General features: G+C 37.7%; 1 protein-coding gene across 1 annotated transcript in view; it reads right to left on the reverse strand.

Moving 5' to 3' along the window:
- LOC144957844 (green-sensitive opsin-4-like) overlaps nucleotides 1-23,667 on the reverse strand; it is a 260,802-nt gene that overhangs the window by 201,471 nt on the left and 35,664 nt on the right. Inside the window, exon 3 of the mRNA XM_078889315.1 lies at nucleotides 22,369-22,528. The gene's annotated coding sequence lies outside the window, so the exon portion shown is untranslated. The remainder of the gene's footprint in view (nucleotides 1-22,368; nucleotides 22,529-23,667) is intronic.

Below are 23,667 nucleotides of genomic sequence, written 5' to 3' on the forward strand. Positions count from 1 at the left end.
ATGACAATATTTTGTAATAATTCCATAATTGTGTCAATGGATCTATTGGCAACGTTAATGATAATGGCAAATTAGATTTTATTTCCACTAACATATTTATCAGTAACTTTGGTGGAAGCACTGATGGAGATAATTTTCCCATCGACACTACAGCAATCTGTAATTGCAAATTTTCCAAACGTGCTATTGTTTCTAACATCATTTCACGAATGTCGTTAGCAATTTTGTCTAATTGTATATAGACACTCACAAAGGTTTTAAAACCTCCCAAATCGGTTTTTAATTCACTGTAGCCTTGATTCACTTGTTTATATAGTCGAGCAAGTCCAACATTTATTTTATTAATTCTCACTCTATTTTTAACTATTTCTGCATGCGACATGTTAATGAAAGACAAACTTCTTTAACAATATGTTGGATTTTATTTTGACTTTGTTTCAACTTTTTCATCGCCTTCCGAATATTTCTTAAATCACTTTCACTCGTAGTACCAAATAAAAACTCATTGCCTTGCCTACGAAGGGAAGCAATGATCTCTTGTTCCTTTGATTTAAAGATTTGTAACTTTGAAAACTATTTGTTATTTCGTATTTCATGTTTGTTATATGCTCCAGTTCATGTTTGATAAATTCAAAATGAACCCGATATGGTGGTTGCATCCTTCCTATGTCACTTTTTATTGCCCGAAAACTAATTTTTCTAGCTGTGACGCCTTCTCAGAGAAATCGTTAATTAAATCTTCATACGGTTGTAAACTTAGGACCAGCGTTATGATCCATGAACTTCGTGAGGAACTGATTTCCTTTACTTTGTCAAACACAACATTTTCTTTGACCACAATAGCTTTGGTTAGAAACAGGGAAAGGTAAAGGGTAATGAACACCGACTGATGGTTCGTGCCCCACCTGTGGACAAGTACAAACATCAACTTAAATCACACCATTCATAACTCAAGGTTATTGATCGCATAGTGGTGTTTTTCATAGATGGTAGTATTATCCTTTGCGTTGTGTTGTAGATGTTAATAATGACGAAAGAGTTCAAGGGCCGGTGATGATAATTGAATGCACAACACCAAAACATTCAAATAAAAGTCCAGATTCCAAGTTTCATTTCTTACAGTTTATTTGTTTGTGATAAATTCAAAATCCAAATCATGATAAATTCCAAATCCAAATCAAATAGCATTGTCATAATTCAATCAGTTTCATAAATTCCAAATCCGTAAAATCAGTCCACATGTAAAGTCAGTTTGCCTAAGTAACCATTTTCAATATACGTGGAATATTTCTAAGTTCGTAAAAGCAAATAAATGATGGTGAGCACAAAAGGTTTAAAGTGTGCAGCTCATGGTCAAGTTGAATCCTCCCGTTTTCCTCAAAACATCCTCTTTTATCCCTATCAAAATTTTACCCACAGTTCCATTGTTTCCACGCCCCCTTGCAGTTTTGACAGTTCCCTGTCAGTCTATAATCCAACCCCTAAGAGTAAGACCAAATCATAATCAAACCTGAAACGTCAATTCCTACATATTGGTGTTAAACCCCGCCTTTTATGATATAATATTACTTTTGGTAAACGTTAGTTCAGTACGCCCAAATAATCTGTACGCCCAAATAATAAATTCCAACTATAATTTGATGCTATTATCCCCAATAACCAAGTAACACCGATCAAAGAAAGTAATTTTCTAGTACTCAATATAATGACCAATCCTTTAACTTTGGAACGTAAAACTGTCCTAGACTACTCAATATAATGACCAAGTTTAACTGATATACAAGCACTGTGAACTCATTAAACCCACTTGCTATAAGCTAACTCTCTTACATTTGTACTAACATTCTTACAATAATTCGTCATTGCCTATAACGAGGTACTCAGTCACATCTGAGTCGAGTGTATCAGTCTTCCTATAGGGAATGAGATTAGCGGAAGAGTAGCGTCCCTTGATTGGACGTCACCCGTAGTCTGTGACGTCACCGGCGGAAAAGTTATTAGAGAGAGAACGTCATGTTGGTTGTGCGCATGCGTTTCTCGTCCTCGCTTTCGGTGAAAGCGGCTTGAGACACTTCAAAACCAAATTGATGTTCTCTCTGTAAGGTGACGTCCAATCAAGGGACGCTACTCTTCCTATAATCTCACTCCCTATATCTGCATCTTATACCTGCTGCTTGTAACCGCCTCATTCTGGTGTATTCTTGTGCAACTATTTGGTCTAGTGGTATCTATGGCTCTCGCCATCGGACCGAAAGGTTCAGCGTTCGAGCCCCTCTCTGAGCAGCACATGGTTGAGTCCTTGCTTGGAAAAGGCTTTTTAACTCATATTCTCTGAATGTGTTCATCTGTAAAAATAAGTACCTGGCTGTTAACGACATTGTCTATGTCGGAAATAACACGCTTCAGCAGTCGTGACGTTACTTCCCTCGTAATGACACATAGTAACTTCGCAACTGGTTTTAAACTATCGGAACACTGGCGAGCGCCCTTATGAAATACGTCTCCAACGAGCATAAATGTGTATCCAGAGTAGAAAAACATTATAAATCAGATCATGTTTTGACTTTTATTCATTCTGATCTCATGACATGTGAATATAAGTAAAAGCCAGCATGAAGAATAAAAAGTACCGATCTTCTTTGTTTAGAAGCAAATTGATCGTTGCTGGGCGGACGTGACATCAGAGTATTGAATCCTATTGTAATATCGCCGAAAAGGCGTCATGTCTCGTCCTACGTGTTAAATGTTGCTGTTGGCCAGGGACCCCTGGTAAAGCGCTTTGAGCAAGTTTAGTGGCATATAAATGCTAAGTCCCGCCATGGGAGGTCAAAATAAGAGGATTGTATCTCGATTATTACTATAGATAGTATGGCATGCGCTTGGCTAAGAAGCTCACAACATTGCCATCCGGAAGTATAACGGGCCAACAGACAAAACTAAGTGTAACCTAGAACGTTTACAGATAGTATGCGCTTGGCTTAGAAGCTCACAACATTGCCATCCGGAAGTATAACGGACCAACAGACAAAACTAAGTGTAACCTAGAACGTTTACAGATAGTATGCGCTTGGCTTAGAAGCTCACAACATTGCCATCCGAAAGTATAAAGAACCAACACACAAAACTGTGTGTAACCTTGACCGTTTATTGTCTGATTAATACAGTTTAGTGAGAATTACTCATAAACGCGGGTGGCAAAAAGCAAAACAAAGACCTGAGTGACGTCAACTTCATACTATCTATTGGGATAAAATAGACAGCAATAATCACTACACGAAAGTAAGATACTTGTTTGGTAGATTTAATATATTGAGTGTGTATAAAAACAATCGATAATAATAGACTTCAACAGCCGTGACGTCACTTCTCTCGTAATGACGCATAGTGACTTAACAACTGGTTCTAAACTATCGAGTAATTCTCAATAAACTGTATTAACCAGACTACAACCGTTTTAAGTTACACATAGTTTTGCGTGTTGGTCCGTTATACTTCCGGGTGGCAATGTTGTGAGCTTCTTAGCCAAGCGCATTCTATCAATAATTTCTGTTTATCTGTAAATCATGCCAAATCATTTGCGAGGTTGTACTAGAAAGCCAAGGGTATTGATGCTCTGCGCTTAGCCAAAAAGCTCACAAAATTCTTTGCCAAAAAGCTCACAACATTCGCCAGCAGGAAAAAACTTTACAACACACAAAACCGTGTAACCTTGACTGTTTATAGATAGTATGCGCTTGACTAAGAAGTTCACAACATTGCCATCCGGAAGTATAACTGGCCAACACACAAAACTGTGTGTAACCGTAATCATTTAAAGTCTGGTTATTATAGTTTAGTGAGAATTACTCATAAATGCGGATGGCAAAAAACAATAACAAAGACTTGAGTGACGTCAACTTCGAACTACCTATAGATAGTATGCAGATGACGTCACTCGGGTCTTTGTTATTGTTTTTTGCCATCCGGGTTTATGAGTAATGCTCACTGAACTGTATTAAGCCGACTATAAACGTTCATGGATAGACACAATTTTGTGTGTTGGTCCGTTATACTTCCGGATGGCAATGTTATGAGCTTCTTAGCCAAGCGCATACTATCTATAAACTGATTAATACAGTTTGGTGAGATTTACTCATAAAAATGTCTGACTGAAAACAAAAACGAAGACCTGAGTGACGTCAACCTCGTTGTATCTATAGATAAAATTAATATGCCGTCACTCTGGGCTTTGTTATTGGTATTTGCCATCCGCGTTTATGAGTAATTCTCACTAAACTGTATCAACCAGACTATAAACGTTCATGGTTACACATAGTTTTGTGTGTTGGTCCGTTATACTTCCGGATGTCAATGTTGTGCGTTTCTTAGTCAAGTGCATACTCTATAAAGAATGAACCTATCCACAACTTGTTAAAATCTGATAATATGAGGCACTGCCATTGTGTCATAGACAGGTAGATATCCACGCCTATCGGACAATCGTCAATATGAAAACAATGGCAGTGATTGGTAGACACAGCACACTACACAGGTTTTACTTTCGATGATATGTGTTTAAGTAAAATACCCACTGTTCTACCGCTTGATTATTAGAACTAACACAGAAAACAATGTGTAAATCCTCTTCAACAGTCGTAACGTCACTTCCTTCCTAATGACGCATGGTAACTTAATAACACTGGCTCTAAACTATCGGAACAATGGCGGACGCCCGTATGAAATATTTCTCTGACGAGCATAAATGGTATCCAGAGGGGAAAAAACACATAAATTTGATCATGTTTTGACTTTTACACATTCTGATCACAAGGCATATTAAAAGTTCTGGCCAGCATGAAGAATAAAAAGTAATGATTTTCTTTGTTTAGAACCAAGATGGCCGCCGTTGCCGGGCGGGTGTCATCAGACTAAACGTTCATAATCTGATCGAGAAAATCGTGTGACAACGAGTCACCCATTTGTTGGTATAAAAATAATAACAATGATCAGAGAGAGAGAGAGAGAGAGAGAGAGAGAGAGAGAGAGAGAGAGAGAGAGAGAGAGAGAGATCGATTTCATTCACGTTACTCTTTAAAAACAACCAACTATGTTTGTCCGAGCACGTGTGAGGGTGTGACACAGATTCCATGTATTGATTGGACAAACATCTTCTGGTTAATACCTAAACCAATGCCTCTACCTCTGCCCCATTATCCGAATCTTCTCTCTTTTCTTCTCTCTTTTCTCTTTCACACATATAGACGTTAACTCCCTCCCCCTCCCAAACACAAAACACAACACAACACACACACGCAGACAATCCGCCTTCTCCCTCTCCTTCCCTTTTAACCTTCTCTCACTCACACCTTACAACCCCAAGCTATCTAAACAAACAAACAAACAAACAAAAAAAAAAAAACAAAAAAAAAAAAAAACAAAAAAAAAACCGGAAAAAATCCACTGTTCTAGAATATTCCTAAGCCCCATCCCAAATCCCGACCAAGTGTCATTGAGTTGGAAATAGCCTTTTTCGGTGTGAACACTGTCTCTCGGGTTTTCAGCCGTTCATGTCTTACCCAGGGATTTAAAACAATTAGCCAGGATTAAGTTGGTGTCTAATTGGGATGGGACAAATATATTTACAAGGAACACAAGCACACACATACACATACCCTCTATTTCTTTAAGTCTGTCTTTCTTTCTGACTGCCTATCTATATATCTATCTATTTATCTATCTATCTATCTATCTATCTATCTATCTATCTATCTATCTATCTATCTATCTATCTATCTATCTATCTATCGAAATAGCCTTTTTCGGTGTGAACACTGTCTCTCGGTTTTTCAGCCGTTCATGTCTTACCCAGGGATTTAAAACAACTAGCCAGGATTAAGTTGGTGTCTAATTGCGATGGGACAAATATATTTACAAGGAACACAAGCACACACATACACATACCCTCTATTTCTTTAAGTCTGTCTTTCTTTCTGACTGCCTATCTATATATCTATCTATTTATCTATCTATCTATCTATCTATCTATCTATCTATCTATCTATCTATCTATCTATCTATCTATCTATCTATCTATCTATCTATCTATCTATCTATCTATCTATCTATCTATCTATCTATCTATCTTCTATCTATCCATCCATCCATCTATCTATCTATCTATCTATCTATCTATCTATCTATCTATCTATCTATCTATCTAACTATCTATCTATCTGTCTATCTATCTATCTATCTATCTATCTATCTATCTATCTATCTATCTATCTATCTATCTATCTAAACAATTCCTGAAGATATCGAATGCTTTTAAACAACGTTGTAGAAGTTGATTAAAATTACACTTAGATTATTCTATGAATAGCTCTTTTTATCAAAAAGTTGACCACTATTATTTCATGGTTTTTGTTTTCATAATTTTATATCTATCTATTTATCTGTCTGTCTTTCCGTCTGTATATCAATCGTTCAATCAATCATTCAATCAATCAAACAATCAAGCAATCAATCTGTGTATCTATTTATAGAACACACACATGCACACACATAGATATATTATATATTCTAGGTGGGTAAATTTCGACATCAACAGTAGTATCGTGCGGCTATGTGGTCTTGTGGTATGACACTAGCGTTCGGATCGGAAGGTCCTGAGTTCGAGTCTCGCTCGACACATAGTTGAGTCCTTGGAAAAGGCTCTTTACTCACATTCTCTCACCGTACTCAGGCGTAAAATGAGTAAACAGCGTTGTCTCTGTCCGAAAAAAATTGTAATATCGCCTAACAGGCATCATGTCCCGTCCTAAATGTTAATTGTAGCTGTTGTCCAGGGACCCCTTGGAAAGCGCTTTAAGCACGTTTAATGCATATTGCGCTATATAAAAGGTTTAGAAGTAGTAGTAGTGTATAGCTACCCACACTGAAAGTTCGCAGTCCTGCCATGGCCTGTCAGTCGTCGGTTTGAGGAGACCCAATGTTTTCGATTGCCATTCCTATAGCCTGGAATAAATTCCGTTGGGTCTTTGATTTCCCCACCAGCTCCCTCTGGAGGATAAACAAACGACGTTTTGAACTTTGTAGTGAGCAGTGGTGGTAGTCAAAACGTATGCTGAATGGAGGAGGTGGTGGAGGAAAAGGAGAGGAGGGGGAGGGAGAGGTGGTGGAGGAGGAGGTGTAAAAGGAGAAGGAGGAGGATGGATGGATGAAGAAGATGGGCAAGTTTGAGGAAAAAGAATCGGAGAAGAACGACTTCACACAGACCCGATGTTTACCCATTCAGTCATTCGAGCTTTGACCGTTCTGTAGTGTACTTATAGGTGGTAGGGTCAAGTTTGGGGTTGCTGACCTTTAGGGTCATCACATCACTCCAGAGGTCACATCATCCCATCGGTCACTTTCTGACACCCCAATGGTACTGCCCTGCCATGTCTACTGACCCACAAACACCCGAGGTGTCAATCTCATGTCACGTGATGCGCGGTGAGAGATACGATAGGCCAGGGAGGTGATGGTATCGACACACTGAAGTCAAGGTCCTCACAGAATCATCAGAGGAAGATTGGGGATTCGTTTTCGAGCGCCAAAGCTCATATTATCCTTTGTCAGGTTAGATAATGAATCAGATGGGTATTTTTACAACTTTCATAAACCAAGAAGCGTGTTTAGACACATTGAGAAATGTCCAATCGTTATACAGAAACAAATCATGTGATCGATGACTAGGTTGGCCGAAAAAATGAATATAGATTGCTCCCATTGACTGATTAAATCTGATACTGTAAAGTTAAATTTTATACATTAGCAATAACTTTTTAGGTAAATGGTGGCTGCGTGCCGTCATCAGAGCCCACTGACCATTAAGGGGTAGATGCGAGGTATAACTGTTATTTATATATTATTATATTATTATTTATATATTATTATTATCATCACCATCATCTTCATCATCATCATCATCATCATAGTCATCATCATCATCATCATCATCATCTTCATCATCATCATCATCATCATCATCATCATTATCATCATCATCAAAATCATCATTTCATGCTTTCATTGAGAACAGCAAATATAATTTCTTCTTAAACTTAGACAGTTAGAAAACATATTCTAATTAAAGTCATTTTGACTTTTAGAGTTTTTACTTAATTTAGAACATTCCAATTCTTCCTCACAAAATTGACACCGTTGGGTCACAAAAATTGGGAGAGAGAGAGAGAGAGAGAGAGAGAGAGAGAGAGAGAGAGAGAGAGAGAGGGGGGGGGGAGGGGGGAGGGCACGGATGGGCGAATGTACCGTATCAGATGGGAATTTAGCTTCGTATGGGAATAAAGTAATGGATCCAAACAACGCACCCCGAAGCTCATCGTGTATGGTAAAAACACTGGATTAACACTTTCCATACCAGCCATTTTCAGAATTTTCTCCAAAATTTCACACCTACCCAACACAAAAATTATAGTTACAGAAAAGCATCAAATGCATTCTATACATAATAATATTGATCAGCAAATTTTTTAAAAAAATTGAGCTTTATATAGGGCAATATCAACTAAATGTGCTCAAAGCGTTTTACAAGGGGTCTCTGGTCAACAGCAACATTTAACATGTAGGACAGGACATTCCGCCTGTTGGGCGATATTACAATTTTTCGGCCAAAGGCTACGCTATTAACGGCCAGGTACTCATTTTACACCTGAGTAAGGTGAGAGAAAGTGAGTAAAGAGTCTTTTCCAAGGACTCAACTATGCGCCGAGCGCGAGACTCGAACCCAGGACCTTCCGATCCGAAAGCGAGTGTCATACCACAAGACCACATAGCCGCACGATAGGTTAGCGTTCTATCTAAAGGGTAGCAAGCAAGTAGCAACACGAACTCTACAACACAGTGTCACGTTTTTATAACTATAATATACTAAAACATTTGTCTTTAAATTGTGTTATTTAGAAAAGAAATCTGATTGATAAAAGTGCTGTTTGGATCGTAACGATGTGAAGATTTTCCTATGGTTGGTAAAGAGAGGGTTAAGCTATATTTTTACACGTCTTAAATCAAATTTCAACATTATAATAGGCTTCAACAGTCGTGATGTCACTTCTCCTCGTAATGACGCATAGTAACTTAGTAACTGGTTCTAAACTATCGGAACAATGGCGGCCGCCCTTATGAAATACTTCTCCGACGAGCATAAAAGTGTATCCAGATGTTTTGACTTTTATACATTCTGATCACATGGCATGTGAAAAGTTATAGCCAGCATAAAGAATAAAAAGTACCAAACTAAGCTGCAAGTTGCTGGGCAGACGTGATATCAGACTCTTGAATCCAATTTCGAGTGCTCCGAGCCTCTGCGACTCCATCAAAAATAAATAATTGAAAAATAATCGAAAAAAAAATAAATCTAATTCCAACATGGCGGCCATTCTCAGTGAATTGAAGGGATCCAAATTGATTGACATAAAGATTAATTAAGAAATGAAGGTCCCAGAATGCCATGCCATGGCGTGACGTCATCAACGGGGGAATGCGTCTACTGGGACACGGTGTCAACAAGATTGATGACGTAATCTCATTACTGGCTCATGAATATTCGTGAGCTCATTACATCCAGGTTGTGATTCAATCGTAATATATTGATACGGAAGGTCACCACCGACATCTTGGTCGTAAAGCAAGAATATATTATTTCTCTTTCAAGTCCTTACGAGTTTCTACAATTAATTGTAAACAACGTTGTGGAAGTTGATTAAAATTACACTCAGATTATTTTATGAATAGCTCCCTTTGTCACTATTATTTCATCTTCTTCTTCTTCTTCGTCTTGTGGAAACCTCCAATATTGTCGAGGATCACTCCACAGTTTGTAGTGTTTTACATTTTAAACTTGCTAAAACTCTGCAAATAATACTAAAACCACATAGATTAAAAAGTCACGTTGTGAACTCCAGCAATCGCGTGAAGGCATGTTGGCAACCGTTTTCAGCCACTTCAGCTGGGAGGCTATTCCATAGTCGGGCAGTGGAAGGGAAAAACGAATACATGTGGGCGTCTGTTTTTGATGTTGGGATGGTTACTCTTGCTGTGTGTCCCCTCGTATTTCTTGTGCCGATATCTTTGATGTCGTTTGGAAGTTTAAGGCACGAATTTTTGTAGTAGATCTTGTGGAACAATTTAAGTTTATCTATCTTTCTTCTCTTTTCCAGAGGTTCAAGGCCAATCCGTTGTGATATTTCAGACGCACTTGAGAAAGGATCGAATGTGTTTGTGATGCGTCTTGCTGTTTTTCTTTGGATGTTTTCTAAGGTGTCGATGTTTTTCTTTGTATATGGGTCCCAAATTGAGCTGCCATACTCCAAAATTGGTCTAACAATAGTTTTAAAAGCAAGGGTTTGAGTTGTGATTGGGCATCTTTTTAAATTGCGGGTGATGTAAGCGCTTGTTTGATTTGCCTTTGAAGCCAGGTGACATATGTGGTCATTCCATTTGAGGTTTTTAGCAAACTCAATGCCAAGGTATTTTGCTGTCTTTACATGTTCCAGGTTTTGACCATGAAGTTGGTATTCAAATGTTATAGGTGCTTTCTTATTTGTGATGGTTAGAACATTGCACTTTGATACGTTAAATTCCATTTGATTTATTGTTTCCCATTCTTGTAATTTAGCTAGATCGTCATTTAGTGTTTTGCAGTCGTCTGTTGTTTTTATCTGATTATATAATGCTGTGTCGTCAGCAAAGAGGCGCACTTTTGACCTTATACCTCGTGGAAGATCGTTTATGTACACTAAAAATAGGACGGGCCCAAGGACTGAGCCCTGAGGTACGCCAGATGTCACCATCCCAATAGTGGAAGTCTCGCCGTCGACAAGAACTTGTTGGGTGCGATTGTCCAGAAAAGTTGCAATCCATTGTAAGGTTTTGTTCCTGATACCAACGTCATACAATTTCTGGATTAACCGATGGTGAGGGACCTTGTCGAAGGCCTTGGCAAAGTCCAGTAGTACTAGATCAATTTGACCACCTTTATCAATAGCAGCTGACAGATCATGTGTTAATGATAGAAGTTGAGTTTGACATGAGTGGTGCTTCCTAAATCCGTGCTGTTTATCACAAAAATACTGTTAGTTTCGAGATATTCAGTTATTGAGGATCTCACTATATGCTCCAACAGTTTGCAGCAAATGCAGGTTAATGAAATTGGACGGTAGTTTTGAGCCCTGCTTCTATCACCTTTCTTGTAGATGGGTTGGACAAGAGCGTGCTTCCAAACAATTGGTATGTCTCCCGTTTCAAGAGAGAGTTTGAACAAATGTGTGAGGGCAGGTGCAAATTCGTTACTCAATATCTTTAAGAGACGGGATGGTATTTTGTCTGGGCCACATGCTTTCTTTGGATCTAGAGTGGCGAGGAGTTTGGAAACGCCCTCTACTGTCACATTGATTTCGGCCATAGTGTTGGAATCGTTTTCTTCGCCTTGTAGTTGTTGAGTGGTAATTTTGGTATGAGCTTTTGAAGCAAAAACAGAGCAGAATTGGTTATTAAGTATGTCTGCTTTTTCCTTTGCATCAGAGTGTAATACACGATCATGCTCAAGGGGCGCTATACCAACCGAATCGCACCTCCTACTTTTTATAAATTTCCAGAGCTTTTTGTTTGAGTCTTCACTAACAAGTTCCTTAACATGATTATGATAGGCCTTTCTACTCTCTTTTTGTGTTTCTTTTTTCAGTCGGGCATAATTGTACCAGTCTTTCTTACTGTTGGACTTTCTCGCTCTGCTCCATGCCTTTTGTTTCCGTCTAGATAATCGTTTGACGGTGGTGTTTATCCATGGTTGGTGAAATTTCCTTGAGCTTTTCTTCGTTGGTACATGTTTGGTCATCATTTTGTTTAGGTGGTCGTTGATGGCAGTCCAAACATCCTCAGTGCTTTCTAGATGTTGATTAATTATGTTTTCACTAAAAAGACGTGTTTCTGTCCGCATTTCGGCGATATTTGCCTTTTTCCAAATAGTAATAGGGTGTGATTTTTTGTGATTTTGTTTGCTTTGATAGTGCTTTCCGTGGTGAGAATGTCATGGTCACTAATGCCTGGAATGGTTTTACACTTGACAATTAAATTTGGTCGATTTGTGATAAATAAGTCGAGGATATTTGTACCCCTTGTTGGATTTTTGTTTATTTGACTCAGGCCAAAATCTTGCAATTTGTTAATAAATGCTTGGTTTATAAATGAAGGATATTGGTAACTGACTATTTTTTCTTGTTCCCAATTGATATCAGGTAGGTTCAGGTCTCCGCTTAACCAGAGTACATTTTTCGGGTCGAGGCTATCAATACAGCGTGTTATCTCAGTCATTTGTTCCATAGTTGAGTTTGAAGGTGTTCTATACATAGCGCCCACAGTGAGTAGGCCTTGTTCTGTTTTGATATTTACGATCACCGATTCTGATTTTGTTTGAATGTCAAGCTTTATTACTGAGAGGTTCGTTGTTGTTGCAACCAGCACCCCACCATACCTATCTTCTCGGTCTTTCCTGAACACGTTGAAATATGTCTCTGGTGGAAATATTTCACTGTCCTTTATTTCGGAATGTAGCCATGTTTCCGTACCTATGATTATGTCTGGTTTTATTTCTGATATCAATTTCCAAAATTCCGGTAGTTTTGGAATTAAACTTTGGAAGTTTATGGTCATAGTTCTCAACATGTTTCTCGGTTCACCATTACGGTCACTGTTAGTTTGCCTGTTTGCTATTTTAAGCGTGTTATGATTTGAGTTGATTTGGTGATTGATTCTTTTTATTTCATTTGGCCTCATATTGACCCTTCTTCCCCCCTTTGTTGTTATTGTCTTATTTTCACAAGCCACGTTCTCATTATGTTTATGCATCTCATCAAAATGATCAGGTGTTGTCATTATGTTTTGTTGATATGTTGATGTGTCGTTTACTATTGGCATGTTGTTGTGAGTGTCGTTGAGTGGTATGTTGATCAGAGACCTTGGGCACCGTTGTGTGTTATGTACTTTGAGTGCTCTATTAGTATGAAAGGGCGGTGGTCTGTGACCTATTTGAATATTTATTTTTCTTCGTTTCCGCACACCACCACGACTTGGTCGTAGCCGCTGGCTATTACTGCTATTATTGTTACCGTGATACCAAGACGATTCTGTGTCATTCCAATAAATGTTGTCGTAATAAGGATAAAAATAGATATGGCACATCGTGACTAAAAATCTTAACGTAAGTGTAAACAATAAATGGCTAGTACAATACTTCAAACAATGGGATCTACACCACTAAAATGTTAATTTATCTAAAAATCCTCTTATGAATTTCCGAGAAATATATATCACAATGTAGAATAAAACTTTATTAAAACGACTGTATAAAAATATTCCAGACTTTTGTTTTAGAAATCAATAAAAATCACACAATTCGGGAGAGAAATAACAACACGGCTGCCGGTTAGGCGAACTACACACATAATCATTCATGGTTTTCGTTGGTAGGGCACTCGCTTCACAAGCAAAAGGGTCCGAGGTCGATCCCAGGTGCAGTCAAGATATTTTCTGAACCTACCCCCCACCTCCTGCCTGTCCACCCAGCAGTGAATGGGTAGCTGGGCTTGTTAGATCTGGCGGAAAGGACTTTACGATAGGTTAGCGTCCTATCTAAAGGGTAGCAAGCAAGTAGCCAGTAGATTTTTGACCAATCAAAACATGGAATTTGTTTCCCAGCCTTCACATGTGCTCGGACAAACATAATCGTTTGTCCATAAACAATAACGTGAATGAAATCGCCCCCTTCTCTCTCTCTCTCTATCGCTCTCTCTCTATCTCTCTCTCTCTCTCTCTCTCTCTCTCTCTCTCTCTCTGTCTATATCTGATCATTGTTATTGGTTTTATACCGCCAAATGGGTGACTAGTTATCACACGATTTTCTCGATCATATTATAAACCTTTAAGTTTACACAAAGTTTTCTCTTTTGGTTCTATAGATAGTTCGAAGATGACGTCACTCGGGTCTTTGTTATTGTTTTTTGCCATCCGCGTTTATGAGTAATGCTCACTAAACGGCATTAACCTGACAATAAACGTTCATGGATACACACAGTTTTGTGTGTTGGTCCGTTATACTTCCGGATGGCAATGTTATGAGCTTCTTAGCCAAGCGCATACTATCTATAGATAGATCGAAGTTGACGTCACTCGGGCCATTGTTATTGTTTTTTGCCATCCGCGTCTATGAGTAATACTCACTAAACTGTATTAACCAGACTATTACGTCTAGGGACACACATTGTTTTGTGTGTCGGTTCGTTATACTTCCGGATGGCAATGTTTTGAGCTTCTCAGCCAAGTGCATAACATCTGCAGAACAGTGGGTATTTCACTTAGACACATACCAGAACATGTTTTGTTTGCTATGTCAACCAATCACTGCCATTGTTTACATTATGACGTCTGTCCGAGAACGTGGTTATCTAGGTGTCTATTGCTATTAACCATTAGATTTTTGACCAATCAAAACATGAAATTTGTGACACACCCTCACACTTGCTCGGACAAATATAGTTGGCTGTTTATAAAGAGTAACGTGAATGAAATCGACACCTCTCTCTCTCTCTCTCTCTCTCTCTCTCTCTCTCTCTCTCTCTCTCTCTCTCTGATCATTGTTATTGTTTTTATAGATAATTCGAAGATGACGTCACTAAGGTCTTTGTTGATGTTTTTTGCCATCCGCGTTTATGAGTAATGCTCACTGAACTGTATTAACGCGACTATAAACGTTCATGGATACACAAAGATTTGTGTGTTGGTCCGCTATACTTCCGGATGGCAATGTTATGAGCTTCTTAGTCAAGCGCATACTATCTATACCGCCAAATGGGTGACTAGTTATCACACGATTTTCTCGATCAGACTATAAATTATAAAGTTTAAATTTACACATAGTTTTCTGTGGTAATTCTATTTATCAAGCCGTAGAACAGTGGTTATTTTACTTAAACACAAACCATCAATAGTAAAAATCTGTGTAGTGTGCCATGTCTACCAATCACTGCCATTGTTTATATTATCACGATTGTCCGAGAGGCGTGGTAATCTACCTGTCTATTGTCCGTTTCACGCAATAGAAACCGTAATAAATAAACTCTTGCTCCATGGGCCTCGTGGCTCTAAAAGGACTACTTAAAAAAAAAAAGTCAAGTGGAGAACACACAATTTTTATGGGGATTAACGGCTATTACGAATAGATAGAATGAAGTTGACGTCATTCTGGTCTTTGTTATTGTTCTTTGCCATCCGCGTTTATGAGTAATTCTCACTAAACTGTATTAACCACACAAAAACCGTTTAATGTTACACACAGTCTTGTGTGTTGATACGTATTACTTCCGGATGGCAATGTTGTGAGCTTCTTAGCCAAGCGCATGCTATCTATACGTACTCATCTGTTTTATTTATTATTCGTCTGTTTTGTGTAAATGAGCATAGATCGAGAAGAATCTTTTGAATGTAGGATCAAAATCTGTCTCTTAATAATTTTTTAAAAAATTGAGCTTCTATATAACGCAATATCCACTACACGTACTCAAAGCGCTTTACAAGGGGTCCCTGACCAACAGCAACACATAACATGAAGACCGGGACATGACGCCCGTTAGGCGATATTATTAATTCATTTTTTTTTCATATAGAGACAACGCTGTTAACGGCCAGGTACTCATTTTCCATCTGAGTACGGCGAGAGAATGTTAGTAAAAAGCCTTCTCCAAGGACTCAACTGTGGACCGAGAGGAGGATCGAACCAAGGACCTTCCGATTCGAAAGCGAATGTCACACCACAAGACCACATAGTCGCAGCAGGTCGGACACAACTAATTTTCTCAAAGTGCTTTATAAATCCTATATTATAATTTGTAACAACTAACTGCTTCAGTTCAACATTACTGCAGAAAGACAGGAAAACTGCAGCTCCCGAATAACTACAGCAGCTGCATTGGCTGCCAGTGGACCAGCGGATTAAATATAAATCTTCAACTATCGTTTTCAAATGCCTGGAGGGCTCGTCACCAGCATATCTCTCAAACCTCGTTGAACGGTATAACCCACAGCGATCGCTTCGATCAACGAACGAACTCAAATTAAAAACACCACGCTGTCGAGTGAAGGCTGGTGAACGCGCCTTTCAGCATGTTGGTCCAAGGTTGTGGAATTTACTACCACTAGAGATACGTTCTTCGTCTTCACGAGAGGAATTCAAGCGTCGATTGAAGACATTCTTATTCCGACAGGCTTTCTTTTGATTATGTGTATAATTAGCGTTGTTCGTGTACTGTGTTAGGGATTAATGATTAAGTTAATCTATGTTATGCGCCCAGAGCCCTCCTGATGAAGGGATGTTTGGCGCACTATAAATCTATACCATTATTATTATTATTATTATTATTATTATTATTATTATTATTATTATTATTATTATTATTATTATTATTATTATTATTATTATTATTAACATATGTCAAAATACGAATTGGAAGTCATAACTTATGTCGCTATGTAAAGCGCTTGAGCGACATTTAATGAATATTGCGCAAGCAGCGTTAAATTTTAACTAGCAGATGTCCATAGTTGAATTAAGCGTTGATTATTCTGCTGTTCAAACCCCCCCCCCCCAAAAAAAAAAACAAAAAAAAAACAACAAAAACCAACAAAAAAAATTAAACAAAACATGACAAGACGTGGCGCCTGTTAGGCGATATTACATTGTTTTCCCGGCAGAGACCGCTAGGTACTTATTTTACATCTGAGTTAGGTGAGAGAATGTGAGTGTCTTTATTGTTTTTTGTTGTTGTTGTTGTTGGCTTAAGAAGGGTTTTGAGCCCGAAACGTTCCGTGTTTGGTATAATATTCTTTTTTTTTGAAGCTGTTATATTCATTTCTTAAATTATTACTTTCTAAATATTTACACAGATATGAGTATCTCGGTTAGTCGGTTAAAATTCACCTGAAGGTAAAAACTATTTACAATCTCGATCCATTGAAGAATAGTAATAGATCTGCCAGTCAACCAAGATTTCAATCTCATTCTTTGGCTATAGATAGAATGCGCTTGGCCAAGGAGTTCACAACATTACCATCCGGAAGTATAACGGACCAACACACAAACTCTGTGTAACCATGTACTTTTATAGTCTGGTTAATACAGTTTAGTGAGAACAACTCATAAACGCGGATGGCAAAAACAATAACAAAGGCCTGAGTGACGTCATCTGCATACTATCTATACATTTGCTTCCACATTCCATCCACAAATGTTGTTACTATAAATAGCTGAGTGGAAAGTCGTGCATAGATAGTCAATAATTTATTTTCAACGACCTCTTTGTGCACAAAAAATTGTTGAGATTCTTGTCCCAACAACAACCAACCAACCCAACCGTCTTTGATGTGGAAATCAAAACTTTCCTATCATCGCTTTGATGCATTTATATACACGGGTATTCTCGATTGTTCTAGAAAATAGCAGCATACCGGCCATTATATTCCATCGCCACTTTAAGAATTTCAATAGACCAGTGAAGAACCCGCGAGCGATGTTGTCGGGGAATCAAATGTAAAAAAATATTTTAAAGTTTTAGAATCTCTAGTAATTCTTTGTTCGTTGGCAAAAGTTAACATGGAAAGTGCGGAACAATTTGGACCCTTAAACTTATATATATATATATATAATATATATATATATATATATATATATATATATATTATATATATATATATATATATATTTATATATTTAACTCTCTCCTTACCAACAATAGGAAAATCGTCACATTCGTTACGATACAACCAGCATTTTTCTTTTTCAAATTTCTCATGTATATCATAACATTTCAAGAAAATGAATAGTGTGTTGTAGATCATGTTTTGCTAAAGAAATTATTTATCGCAAGAACTTCCTGCTATTGTGTTTGAGTGATAAAAAATATATATTTTTGTGTTAGTTGGGTGTGAATTTTTGGGGAGAATCCTGAAAATGGCTGGTAAGGAAAGAGTTAAAGAATAGATGCCATGTTTACGAGATAGAAATCTGGTGCCAAAAAGATAGCCTAATATTTACATATAATATATAAATATGAGTATCTCGGTAAGTTGGTTAAAATTCATCTGATGGTAAAAACTTCTTACAAACTCGATCCACGGAATAATAGATCTGTCAGTCAACCAAGATTTCAACCTCATTCTTTGGTTATACATTTGTGACCCCTCGTCTCAAAACGGTATTATGCCGGGATGGACCAGATGCTAAAAAATCAAATTATAGTTAAACTGGTCAAAAATGTGAAAAGTTGGTATTTAGCACAGTCAAATATGATATTCCTTCTCCTCTATAAAGCAGATAAACTTAACTTAAACATGATATTTGTGACTACAAATTCCATTTTCAGCATCTTAAAAATCCCGACTTAATACCGTTTTGAGATGAAGAGTCACATTTGCTCTACATTCCATCCACAATGGTTGTCACTATAAATAGCCTAGGGGAAAGTAGTGCATAGTCTATAATTTATTTTCAATAACCTCTTTGTGAACAAAAAATTGTTGAGATTATTGTCCCAACATCCAACCAACCAACCGTCTTTGATATGGAAATCAAAATCTTTATCTCAAAACTTTCCTATCACCGTATATTTCCATCATTTTGATGCATTCATGAACACAAGTAGTCTCGATTTTGTTAAAGAATAGTTCATCCTACTGGAATAAAAAGACGGTCTCATCATTCGCCATCGGCATTTCACGAATTTTATTGTTTACCTCTCGATTCAGAAAAGAACTGAGATCTCGATCTCTTTTTTCAAAACTCTGACAGTGGGACAAGGGTAAACTCCATATTCTGAACTTCTTTCATCATCATCCTCATTGCCCGTTTCACCCTGGGTCAGGGTATAGGCAACAGACAAACTGTTTCCATCCTTCTCTATCCTGAGCTAACTTTTTTTTTATCTCGTTCCATGTCTTCTGTCATTGCATTCAGAAACTCTTCGGTCGCCCAAGCTAAAAAAAAAAGGATTTGAACTTCTTTACAACATTAAAAACAAAATATTAAATACAAATAATCTAAAATGTTACGGTGACCAGGAAGAAAAATGACAATAAAAAGATATAATAACAATTTTTGAAATCCATGACAATAGATGACTAATTTAGTTAATGAGAAAGTAGGGAAACAGAAAATACCATCTTGAAAACATATTCAATATTTTATTTTCAATCAAAATGGAATAGATAGTATACGCTTGTCGAAGAAAATGAAAACATTGCCATCCGGAAGTTTAATGGACCAAAACACAAAACTATGTGTAACCTGAAACGTTTATAGATAGTTCGAAGATGACGTCACTCAGGCCTTTGTTATTGTTTTTGCCATCCCCGTTTGTGAGTTGTTCTCACTAAACTGTATTAACCAGACTATAAAAGTTCATGGTTACACAGTTTGTGTGTTGGTCCGTTATACTTCCGGATGGCAATGTTGTGAACTCCTTGGCCAAGCGCATTCTATCTATAGTCTGGTTAACACAGTTTAGTGAGCATTACTCATAAACGCGGATGCTAAAAAACAAAAAAAACAAAGATCAACTTCATTCTAATCTATAGATAGTTCGAAGATGACGTCACTCAGGCCTTTGTTATTGTTTTTGCCATCCGCATTCTATCTATACAACGCTTGTGTGTTATATGACCTTTGACTTTTGAAATTCTTTGATTGAATTATGCCAGGAAAAGTAATCAGAACACACTAAAGTAGATTCATCATCGTGCCTGTCACTGACATGAATGGCAGGGAAGTTCGTTTGATCAGATTTTCAGTAACCAGTTGACTGTTGTACTCTGGAAAAGAAAACACGTATGTCAAAATTTGGCCAGAATAGTCGTCCTTCGAATATCCATCCATTTTAATAACCTTCATCTTAGTTAAACAGTCTCAAACCTGGGACTGAAGGAAGACTTCGCGAATTCCCAAGACGAGGGTAATTTAAATCGATCGATATTTGTAGGACGATTTTTCTGGCCAAATTTTTAAATACGTTCTTTTTTTTTTCCCATGAGAACGGTCGATAACTGGTTGATATAAACAAAGGTATCAGGCCTGAAATTTCAGAAAAATGAGTGACTTTTTATTATGTTTTTTTTTTTTTTTGGGGGGGGGGGGGTCTATGCCACACAATTCTACCTGGTTACCATTATTGTGAAAAAAAAATGGTTAAACAATCTTTATAAAACACCACGTGATTAATTACATTAATTTTATAATGCCACCTCATGGAACATGTTTATACTAATTTACATTTTAAAACATAATTCCGTATTCGCATCTTTTCAATGTTGTTGATGATATGTATATATTATTAATATATATTTTTGTGTTAGTTGGGGTGTTAAATTTTTGGAAAAATTCTGAAAATGGCTGGTAAGGAGAGGGTTAATCGTTTTTTTTTTTTTTTGTTACTTAATGGGAAACGAGACGGCTACATCATTTGTCTTCATTTAATTAAATTAAAGCTTCCATTACATTTCCTATTTTTATTTTTATTTTTTTACGACACCCATCAAACTAATTAAATGGCACGCTTGCATTGTGTAGATAAACGAAACGATGGTCGGTAAAAGTAAAGTTTGATTAGCCTTATCTGCCCATTCATGCCCAAGGTAAGTGTCGTAAAATTGAGATACTCCTCACTGTTTTTGAAAATTGTCGTAGTATTTTTAATTTTCTCCTATTTTAAAAATATCAAATTAAGAAATTAAGGAGCATGTACTGATGTAAGATAAAGATAATAGGATTCAATAGTCTGATGTCACGTCCGCCCAGCGACGAGCATCTTGGTTCTAAACAAATAAAATCGGTACTTTTTATTCTTCATACTGGCTAGAACTTTTTCACATGTCATGTGATTAGAATGTATAAAAGTCAAAATATGATCAAATTCATAATGTTTTTCTCCTCTGGATACACAATTATGCTCGTCGAAGAAGTATTTCATTGTCCCGATAGTTTAGAACCAGTTACTAAGTTACTATGTGTCATTACGAGGGAAGTGACGTCACGACTGTTGAATCCTATTCATACAAACTTCTTGAGATCTGTATCCTATTTTGATAATCTTGCGAATCTGGTGTTTCAGGCGACTGTGTTTGTCCCGATCGCAGTCTAAAGATTGTAATTTTTGGCCTGCTACGGACATATCCACACCTGAGCAGTGTAAACTGTAAGGGCCCCTGACAGAACTGAGGAAGATGACGGCGATCCTTCATCAAATAGACATTCAAACATGACAAAATATGGGGGGAGTCACAAGTGGCCTTCGTAAACTCACGGCTGGACACTGACCAACAAATTACGTCTAAAGACAGGTCTTTGGCCACAAATGAAAACAAATCGTGAGTTGTATTCAATAGGTCAACCAATGGAATCACTTGTTTCCTTGAGCTCTACTAACGACAACTCACTAGACGCTGCAAAATCCTAAACAAATGACGTCAAACTAAAAGTCATGGTGGTAACGAGTGGAGTCATGCTCTTTTTATTACGTCTATTTGAAGTCCGGAAAGCCTTATCTTTCTTGGACCATAACATAAAGTCATACGCTTTACTGAAGAGAACGAGTAGATACTGTATGTGACAGTGGCCTTAGGTAACTCATGGCTTGGAACTGACCAACAAATTACGTCTAAGGGCTAACCCACACCGGAGACTGACTCCGACAACCCGGCACTGCCGTTCTCTGCCGTCTTCTGGATAAGACGTCAGGCAAGGACATAGTACTAAGAATAAAGAGAACAGCCGCTAGACCTACCCATACCAAGCACCCGACGTCCTCTGCCGTTTTTTTTTTGTTCGAGCTTGGTATGGGTAGGTCAGCGGCTGTTCTATTTATTGTTAGTATTTTGGCCGTGCCCGACGTCTTATTCGGAAGAAGGCAGAGGACGGCAGTGCCGGGTCGTCGAAGTCAGTCTCCGTTATGGGTTAGTCCTTAAGAAAAGTATCTGGTCACAAAAGAAAACAAATTCGTGAGTTGTTTTCAACAGTTCAACTAATGAGATCACTTGTTTCCTTGACCACTACTAAAGACAACTCACTAGGCGGTCTACAAACCTAAAAATGACGTCAAAATATGGGTCTTTGTGGGTCTTAGTTAACGATGGCTACGATCTGACTCGTACAAAGGACCCAAAGGTAAGAGGCCCAATATCGCACAACATGTACACGGTCGCAGAATATAATATACGACTACATCAATTAATAGATACATATTGTTATTCACATGACTAATCATTTCAGTTTACAACACGAATACTGACCTGTATTTTATCACTGGTCGTCACGTTTCATTGGTCAATAGAATCATTGTGTCTGTGTCACATGACCAATTTCACCAGTCATCGAGAACAAACTAATAAGCACGTATCCCTTATCTCAATTGGCCGTCATTAAAATCTTTATTTCGTTTCGAACTTGGAACTGGTGGGAAGAGAAAATGAAAATAGATAAATAAATATATGCATATATAGGACATGAGAAAAAAAAAACTAAAAAAAGTATAACGCTGTTCCAATACAAAGCCAATCCAATAACAAACATTCGCTGAAAATTTGCCCGTTCGCCTGATCAATCGTGTATGTTTTTTTTTTTTGTTTTAAGGGTTTTACGGCGCTTGCAACACATTTAGGTTATATCAGCACCAGTAAATAGGAAGAAAATGGGATAGTAAAAAGTTCTAGAATTACAATTAAAGCAGCCAAGAGAAAGTAAGGCAAAGGGGAACGGGACAAATAGGGATCAGATGTAGATTAAGATGTACTTAGTTTGAGATCACCTATAAATCTCATCCGGACACAAGCACACCATTAAACAAAGAGGAACACACCCAAATGTTTACAAATCATATGTTAAAAATGAAAAGAGTAACAGTACATAACAGAGATATTATTTACAAGGAAAGAATATCATCTCCCAAAACTATAACTATACATTCGACTGTTTCCCTCTCAGCCAAGGACTCCGACCAAGTTCCAAGACAAAGACAGAATGCAATTGGAAAACGGATAAGAGGGGAATGAAGACACAGCAAGTACCTCCCTGCCCGCTATGGGAGGTAGGAAGTAGGAACCCCACCCAGTCAATCGTGTATCTGTAACAAGCAATGAACTAATAAGGCTACGTATAGATAGTATGCGCTTGGCTAAGAAGCTCATTACATTGCCATCCGGAAGCATAACGGACCAACACACAAAACTATGAACGTTTATAGTCTGGTTAATACAATCTAGTGAGAATTACTCATACTCATAAACATGGATGGCAAAAACAATAACAAAGACCTGAGTGACGTCATTCTATCAGTAAGTTAACGAAGGCTACGCTCGGATCCCATAATATTTACAGTTGCAACAAAAGACGAGCGGTGTATGGCGAACGGCATATTATGACATTCTCTGTATGACGACCATCTCAGATCGACGTCGAGTTAACTCCGGCTGTCATAAACAAACAACAACAAAGCTATGGGTGAAGTCAACAGTCATCAGTGTGCCATCTACAGATTACCCCGGTTTTGTTTTTGCATGATCAACTTCTTGTTTTGGCATTTTATTCGAGAC

This window comes from Berghia stephanieae, chromosome 12 (assembly GCF_034508935.2).
Source record: "Berghia stephanieae isolate SIO BIC M18660-M18661 chromosome 12, UCSD_Bste_1.3, whole genome shotgun sequence".
NCBI lineage: Eukaryota > Metazoa > Mollusca > Gastropoda > Nudibranchia > Aeolidiidae > Berghia > Berghia stephanieae.